Source organism: Bos taurus, chromosome 5, assembly GCF_002263795.3.
Source record: "Bos taurus isolate L1 Dominette 01449 registration number 42190680 breed Hereford chromosome 5, ARS-UCD2.0, whole genome shotgun sequence".
NCBI classification, from domain to species: Eukaryota; Metazoa; Chordata; class Mammalia; order Artiodactyla; family Bovidae; genus Bos; species Bos taurus.
This window is the reverse complement of record NC_037332.1, coordinates 32,675,242-32,683,246: the sequence shown is the minus strand read 5'-3', so window position 1 is coordinate 32,683,246 and position 8,005 is coordinate 32,675,242.

The window sequence follows — 8,005 nt, the reverse complement described above, 5'->3', positions numbered from 1 at the left end:
TGGTCTGCTGATTTTACTGAGGCAAAATCGACCATCTTTGTGAGTTTCTTAAGATGCTCTCTAAATCTATTTTATTATTTTTAAAACTGGAATAACATCTCCTTGCCAACCTACTGCATAAGGATGTCATGAAGACAGATTTTTCTATTTCTGCAAGTAATGAAGTATTCATACAAGTGTAAATAGTAACATCATTATTACTATACCCTCCAGTGAAATGGCAGGTACTACTTAAAACTCTGAGGAGGGCATGGAAAGCTACTCCAGTATTTTCGCCTGGAGAATCCCATGGACAGAGGAGCCTGGAGGGCTCCAGTCCATAGGATCCCAAAGAGTTGGACATGACTGAAGCGACTTAGCACACACACACACTTAAAACTGTAAGATGAGAAAGAAGCTTATAGAACATATAACCTCTCTCTTAGGTTTTGCTATTAGAAAATTAAATCCAGAGAGGTGAAGCAACCTATTCAAGATCACACAGCTTGTTAGGGGCAGAGCTAATATTAGAATTCAGTCTCCTGAAGCTCAGAAAAGTGCAGGAAACCCTGGACCTCAGCCAGGAAGGGGAATCTGTACCTTAAAACCTCTATATACACCAAACAACAGAGTCTACTTCTAGACAACTCAGCCTGTAATACTCAGCTACTCAGATGGCTAAAAAATGTAGTATTTTAGCCCATGGCCATATGTATTCTATACCATCCCCATAGTAGGCTTTGCATATGTCTAATATAAAGGAGGCATTCAAAATGTTTATTGAATGAATGAATGAGAGAATGATTGAGTGGATGAATGAATAACAGGAATCCCCAGGGAAAGGACAAAGGGACAAATTAAATGTATTAGATATACACATATTGGGTCTTATGGGTATATACACAAACTCCTTAGATATCAATAATCGGAAAAGTACAAATATATTTTAAGACACTTATTCTAATTTTACCTGAAGAAAGAGAAGAGAACAATTGTTTCAAAGGGACCTTATCATATTTGCAAGAAAGGGGAAGAAATTTTTGTGTCTAATGTTCAGGGAGAATTGCTAATGTATCACACAAGTAGTTGAGAAGAGTTCTTTTTATGTTTTGTTTGCTCGCGTGTTTTTGCCAAAGCAAAGACAGCTTGGGAAAGAAGCCTGCAATTCTTGTGGAACCTTAATTCCCTGGGACAGAAGGAGATCAAAAATCTTGTACTTTTCCACAAATTTCATGTGCCACGGAATTTTACAAGGCAAGAGGAAGAAATTAATCTATAAAATGTATTTTACAAACAGAAAAACATATGTATTTTTCTCAGAGAACTATAAGGTCAGCAGACTCAACAGTAAAAGATCTGTGGAGAAAATATACCTGAGCAGGGAGTGAGGGGGAGGGAGGAGAAATAACGATATGTGGTCAAAGGAGAGCCCTAAGGCCACAGGGGCGGAGCCTGGGAGCCTGGTAGGGAGGAGTCTGAGGAGCCTGCAGCCAGGGCCACTCTCTCCAAGGAAGGGACTAAGTCCCTGGAACACAATACCGCCCATGTAATATTACACCAGTGCCCTTCTGGGGATCATGGCTGGTGACAGAACTTTAAGTCAGTGGACAAAGAAGACATGTGGGCTAGAGGAGCATCCTCAGAGCAGCCTGAGCCCCCTCTAGTCTTTGGGCACACATCCTGCATTCAAATGAGGGCCTAGAAGGAAATTAATGAAGGCAGCATTCAACCTGAGGACAGAGCCAAATAGCTTTTTTTATACAACAGGCTGTCGGTGAAAATAATCAATAAACAGTCTATAGTAGAAATAGAAAAGGGTTTTATCTGGGTCAAACTGAGGACTACAGCCCGGAAGGCAGCCTCTCAGATAACGCTGAGGAATTGCTCCAGAAAAGCACAGTTATCAGCATAGTTTCATACCTTGTCAGAACAAAGAATATCGAACAAATCAGGGATACTTTACTTCAAGGTTTCAAAAAATCAGACCAGCACATAAACAGTGGATCAATGTGGCCATGGCACCTGGGAAGGAGTCCTTTCATCAAAGGAAGACCACATTGCATCCCTGGAAGACGGGCACTTAGCCTTTATTTTTATTTTTTCTTTTTTTAATTGAAATCTAGTTGATTTACAATGTTGTATTAGTTTCAGGTGTACAGAAAAGTGATTCAGTTTTACGTATACATACACACTCTTTTTCAGAGTCTTTTCCCTGCTAGGTTATTACAAAACATTGAGTACAGTTCCCTATGCTGTACAGTAGGTCCTTGCTGGTTATCTATTGTATACAGAGTAGTGTGTGTATATTAACCCCAATGTCCTAATTTATCCTTACCCCCAATTTTCTCTTGATAACCACAAGTTTCTTTTCTATGTGCATGTTGTCTATGTCTATGGGTCTATTTCCGTTTTATCAAATCAGATCAGATCAGTCGCTCAGTCGTGTCCCACTCTTTGCGACCCCCTGAATCGCAGCACGCCAGGCCTCCCTGTCCATCACCAACTCCCGGAGTTCACTCAGACTCATGTCCATCAAGTCAGTGATGCCATCCAGCCATCTCATCCTCTGTCATCCCCTTCTCCTCCTGCCCCCAATCCCTCCCAGCATCAGAGTCTTTTCCAATGAGTCAACTCTTCACATGAGGTGGCCAAAGTACTGGAGTTTCAGCTTTAGCATCATTCCTTCCAAAGAAATCCCAGGGCTGATCTCCTTCAGAATGGACTGGTTGGATCTCCTTGCAGTCCAAGGGACTCTCAAGAGTCTTCTCCAACACCACAGTTCAAAAGCATCAATTCTTCGGCACTCAGCCTTCTATACAGTCCAACTCTCACATCCATACATGACCACAGGAAAAACCATAGCCTTGACTAGACAAACCTTTGTTGGCAAAGTAATGTCTCTGCTTTTGAATATGCTATCTAGGTTGGTCATAACTTTCCTTCCAAGGAGTAAGCGTCTTTTAATTTCATGGCTGCAGTCACCATCTGCAGTGATTTTGGAGCCCCCCAAAATAAAGTCTGACACTGTTTCCACTGTTTCCCCATCTTCTATTTCCCATGAAGTGATGGGACCGGATGCCATGATCTTTGTTTTCTGAATGTTGAGCTTTAAGCCAACTTTTTCACTCTCCACTTTCACTTGCATCAAGAGGCTTTTTAGATCCTCTTCACTTTCTGCCATAAGGGTGGTGTCATCTGCATAGCTGAGGTTATTGATATTTCTCCCGGCAATCTTGATTCCAGCTTGTGTTTCTTCCAGTCCAGCATTTCTCATGATGTACTCTGCATATAAGTTAAATAAACAGGGTGACAATATACAGCCTTGATGAACTCCTTTTCCTATTTGGAACCAGTCTGTTGTTCCATGTCCAGTTCTAACTGTTGCTTCCTGACCTGCATACAAATTTCTCAAGAGGCAGATTAGGTGGTCTGGTACTCCCATCTCTTTCAGAATTTTCCACAGTTTCTTGTGATCCACACAGTCAAAGGCTTTGGCATAGTCAATAAAGCAGAAATAGATGCTTTTCTGGAACTCTCTTGCTTTTTCCATGATCCAGCGGATGTTGGCAATTTGATCTCTGGTTCCTCTGCCTTTTCTAAGACCAGCTTGAACATCTGGAAGTTCACAGTTCACATATTGCTGAAGCCTGGCTTGGAGAATTTTGAGCATTACTTTACTAGTGTGTGAGATGAGTGCAATTGTGCAGTAGTGTGAGCATTCTTTGGCATTGCCTTTCTTAGGGATTGGAATGAAAACTGACCTTTTCCAGTCCTGTGGCCACTGCTGAGTTTTCCAAATTTGCTGGCATATTGAGTGTAGCACTTTCACAGCATCATCTTTCAGGATTTGAAATAGCTCAACTGGAATTCCATCACCTCCACTAGCTTTGTTCGTAGTGATGCTTTCTAAGGCCCACTTGACTTCACATTCCAGGATGTCTGGCTCTAGGTCAGTGATCACACCATTATGATTATCTGGGTTGTGAAGATCTTTTTTGTACAGTTCTTTTGTGTATTCTTGCCATCTCTTCTTAACATCTTCTGCTTCTGTTAGGTCCATACCATTTCTGTCCTTTATAGAGCTCATCTTTGCATGAAATGTTCCTTTGGTATCTCTGATTTTCTTGAAGAGATCCCTAGTCTTTCCCATTCTGTTGTTTTCCTCTGTTTCTTTGCATTGATCGCTAAAGAAGGCTTTCTTATCTCTTCTTGCTATTCTTTGGAACTCTGCATTCAGATGTTTATATCTTTCCTTTTCTCCTTTGCTTTTCGCTTCTTTTCTTTTCACAGCTATTTGTAAGGCCTCCTCAGACAGCCATTTTGCTTTTTTGCATTTCTTTTCCATGGGAATGGTCTTGATCCCTGTCTCATGTACAATGTCACGAACCTCATTCCATAGTTCATCAGGCACTCTATCTATCAGATCTAGTTCCTTAAATCTATTTCTCACTTCCACTGTATAATCATAAGGCATTTGATTTAGGTCATACCTGAATGGTCTAGTGGTTTTCCCTACTTTCTTCAATTTAAGTCTGAATTTGGCAATAAGGAGTTCATGGTCTGAGCTGCAGTCAACTCCTGGTCTTGTTTTTGCTGACTGTATAGAGCTTCTCCATGTTTGGCTGCAAAGAATATAACCAGTCTGATTTCGGTGTTGACCATCTGGTGATGTCCATGTATAGAGTCTTCTCTTGTGTTGTTGGAAGAGGGTGTTTGCTATGACCAGTGCATTTTCTTGGCAAAACTCTATTAGTCTTTGCCCTGCTTCATTCCATATTTCAAGGCCAAATTTGCCTATTACTCCAGGTGTTTCTTGACTTCCTGCTTTTGCATTCCAGTCCCCTATAATGAAAAGGACATCTTTTTTGGGTGTTAGTTCTAAAAGGTCTTGTAGGTCTTCATAGAACCGTTCAACTTCAGCTTCTTCAGCATTACCGGTTGGGGCATAGACTTGGATTACTGTGATATTGAATGGTTTGCCTTGGAAACGAACAGAGATCATCCTGTCATTTTTGAGATTGCATCCAAGTACTGCATTTCGGACTCTTTTGTAGACCATGATGGCTACTCCATTTCTTCTGAGGGATTCCTGCCCACAGTAGTAGATATAATGGTCATCTGAGTTAAATTCGCCCATTCCAGTCCATTTTAGTTCGCTGATTCCTAGAATGTCGACGTTCACTCTTGCCATCTCCTGTTTCACCACTTCCAATTTGCCTTGATTCATGGACCTAACATTCTAGGTTCCTATGCAATATTGCTCTTTACAACATCAGACCTTGCTTCTATCACCAGTCCCATCCACAACTGGGTGGTGTTTTTGCTTTGGCTCCATCCCTTCATTCTTTCTGGAGTTATTTCCCCACTAACCTCAGTAGCATATTGGGCACCTACCGACCTGGGGAGTTCCTCTTTCAGTATCCTATCATTTTGCCTTTTCATACTGTTCATGGGGTTCTCAAGGCAAGAATACTGAAGTGGTTTGCCATTGCATTCTCTAGTGGACCACATTCTGTCAGATCTCTCCACCATGACCCGCCCGTCTTGGGTTGCCCCATAGGCATGGCTTAGTTTCACTGAGTTAGACAAGGCTGTGGTCCTAGTGTGATTAGATTGACTAGTTTTCTGTAAGTATGGTTTCAGTGTGTTTGCCCTCTGATGCCCTCTTGCAACACCTACCATCTTACTTGGGTTTCTCTTACCTTGGACGAGGGGTATCTCCTCACTGCTGCCCTTCCTGACCTTCAACGTGGGATAGCTCCTCTAGGCCCTCCTGCGCCTAAGTTCATTTATATCATTCTTTCTTTTTATATTCCACATACAGGTGATATCGTACATTTGCCTTGGGGGCTTCCCTGGTAGCTCAGAAGGTAAAGAATCTACCTGCAATGCAGCAGTCCCAGGTTTGATCCCTGAGTTGGGAAGATCCCTTGCAGAAGGGAATGGCAATCCACTCCAGTATTCTTGCCTGGAGAATTCCAGGTACCTTTGTGCCTGGCAGGCTATAATGTTCATGGAGTTGCAAAGAGTCGGACACGACTAAGCAACTAACACTTTCACTTTCCAATAGAGCCGTCCTTCTCTCTCTGGCTTGTTTCATTTAGCATGATAATCTCTAGATCCATCCATGTTGCTCAAATGGATGTCTTTATTTTCAACATGGACATTCTTTACTTCTGGTCAATGTGCCCTTTTCATTAATAATTAAAGCAGATGTACAATATCACAAACAGGCTGGTCTAGTTAGCATCAAATTCAACTTAACTCACATATAAGCGGGAATGACTTCCCCATACCTCAGTATGTGAACATTTCTTTTATCAAGGCCCTTGAGGAGACTTCCATAAAGAAACAGCCTATGCCCCTGCTGTGAGAAGTTGCACTTCCCAGATCCTCAGGGACTAGGAAGATCACATCTGAAATCCCACAGCCAAAGCAAAACCCTTTTGCTGACATTCACTTTCAATTTGACTGTTTTTATTTAATGTCCAGCCCAAAATGGACAAGATAATACACTTTTATTTCTCTTCCAGAGAGCAAACAAATATAAGGTTTGACACAAGAAAAAGAAATAAAGCTAAATGTGGCTATTATTTCTCATTAAAAGTTGAAGTGTCAAGCTTTAAACCCTGAGGAAGCTGCTGAGAGGCCATAGGTGGGAGACATTTATGGACTAGAGAAAGGAGGTGATAGATAGAAAAATCATACAAATTGTGCTTTCCTCATCTCTCTGCTATTTTCCTATTTTTCAGGCTGAGGGGCACCTGGGCTGTCTCAGAAGTTTCCATTGTGGACTAAAACAATGCACAATGTGAGAGCTGTGAGTTAAGTTTTATTTGGGGCAAAATGAGGACTGGGGTCTGGTAGCTCTGAGAGACTGCTCCAAAGAAGCAGTGGGGGACGGTCAAAGATAAGATTTTGGTGAAGGAGGAGTTCGGGGCAAACAAGCCTTTTCCCAAAAGGCTTTCTGCTAGTCACAAGGAGTTGATGTCACCATGAAGGGAGTTAGTGCTCTTGTAGATATGAGGAGATGCAGGAGTTGGGATCATGAAATCAGCTCCTAAAAATATCTAACTATCTCAAGACCTATTCCACCAGTTTCGCTGGGGCACAGGTGCCTCACTCTCCACCCTGAGCTCCCTTCCAGGAGTGCGGGAGGTCAGCAGCTGCAGCAGGGCAGGCAGATGGCAAATGCCCATGTTGCTGCTGTTCAATCACTGGCAAACACTCTCAGCAAGTGCCAATTTGTAGCTGACACCGTCACAGGCCAAAGGCCACATCTGTCTTCCTCTAGCCCCAGCTGGTCCCCTCAAGAGAAAACTGAGAAAACGTCTTCCCTTTGCTCACACCAGGAGGGCTGTGGTGGGGAGACACCAGGTACCGCAGTGGCCTCCCCACGGGCAGCTGGGCCTCAGACAAGACCTCCCACAACAGACTTGTCACCACTAATAAAAACTAAAATGCATCATCTCATTTAATCCTCACTACAACCCACTAGAAAGGTACTATTTTAATCCCCAGTTCATATGTGAGAAAATTAAGATGTAGAGAGATCAAGTAACTCGAAAGAGGTTTCAAACTATCAAAGGAGGAGTGCCTCCCGTGGGGGGTGGTGGGATAGAGCTAGTGTGGAAATGGCAAAGCGCCCCCAGTTAAAAAAAAAAATTACGTCTCCTACGTTTTCTAGTTGCTCATGAGTAACTTGAGGAGGGCAGTATGTTGAGAGGAACACATGAGATAGCAGATGTCAGGACACAGCGGTCCACAGTGAGCACTAGGCCAATGGTAAGCACACCATTAATCCTCCCAGCATCCCTGGAAGAAAGCGGTATCTCCCCCCATTTACCCATGAAGAGACTAAGGCTTCACCACACGGAGAGAGGCCCAAGGCCATCCAGATAAGAAACAGAGCTGCAGGAAGAAGAGCTCAATTTCCACCCAGTCTGGAATCCTTCCCACCCAACTCAGCTCCTCCCTAACCCTTCCTGCACTCCTGGGGTGTGCCCCAAGCTGCTGTGCATGCTTA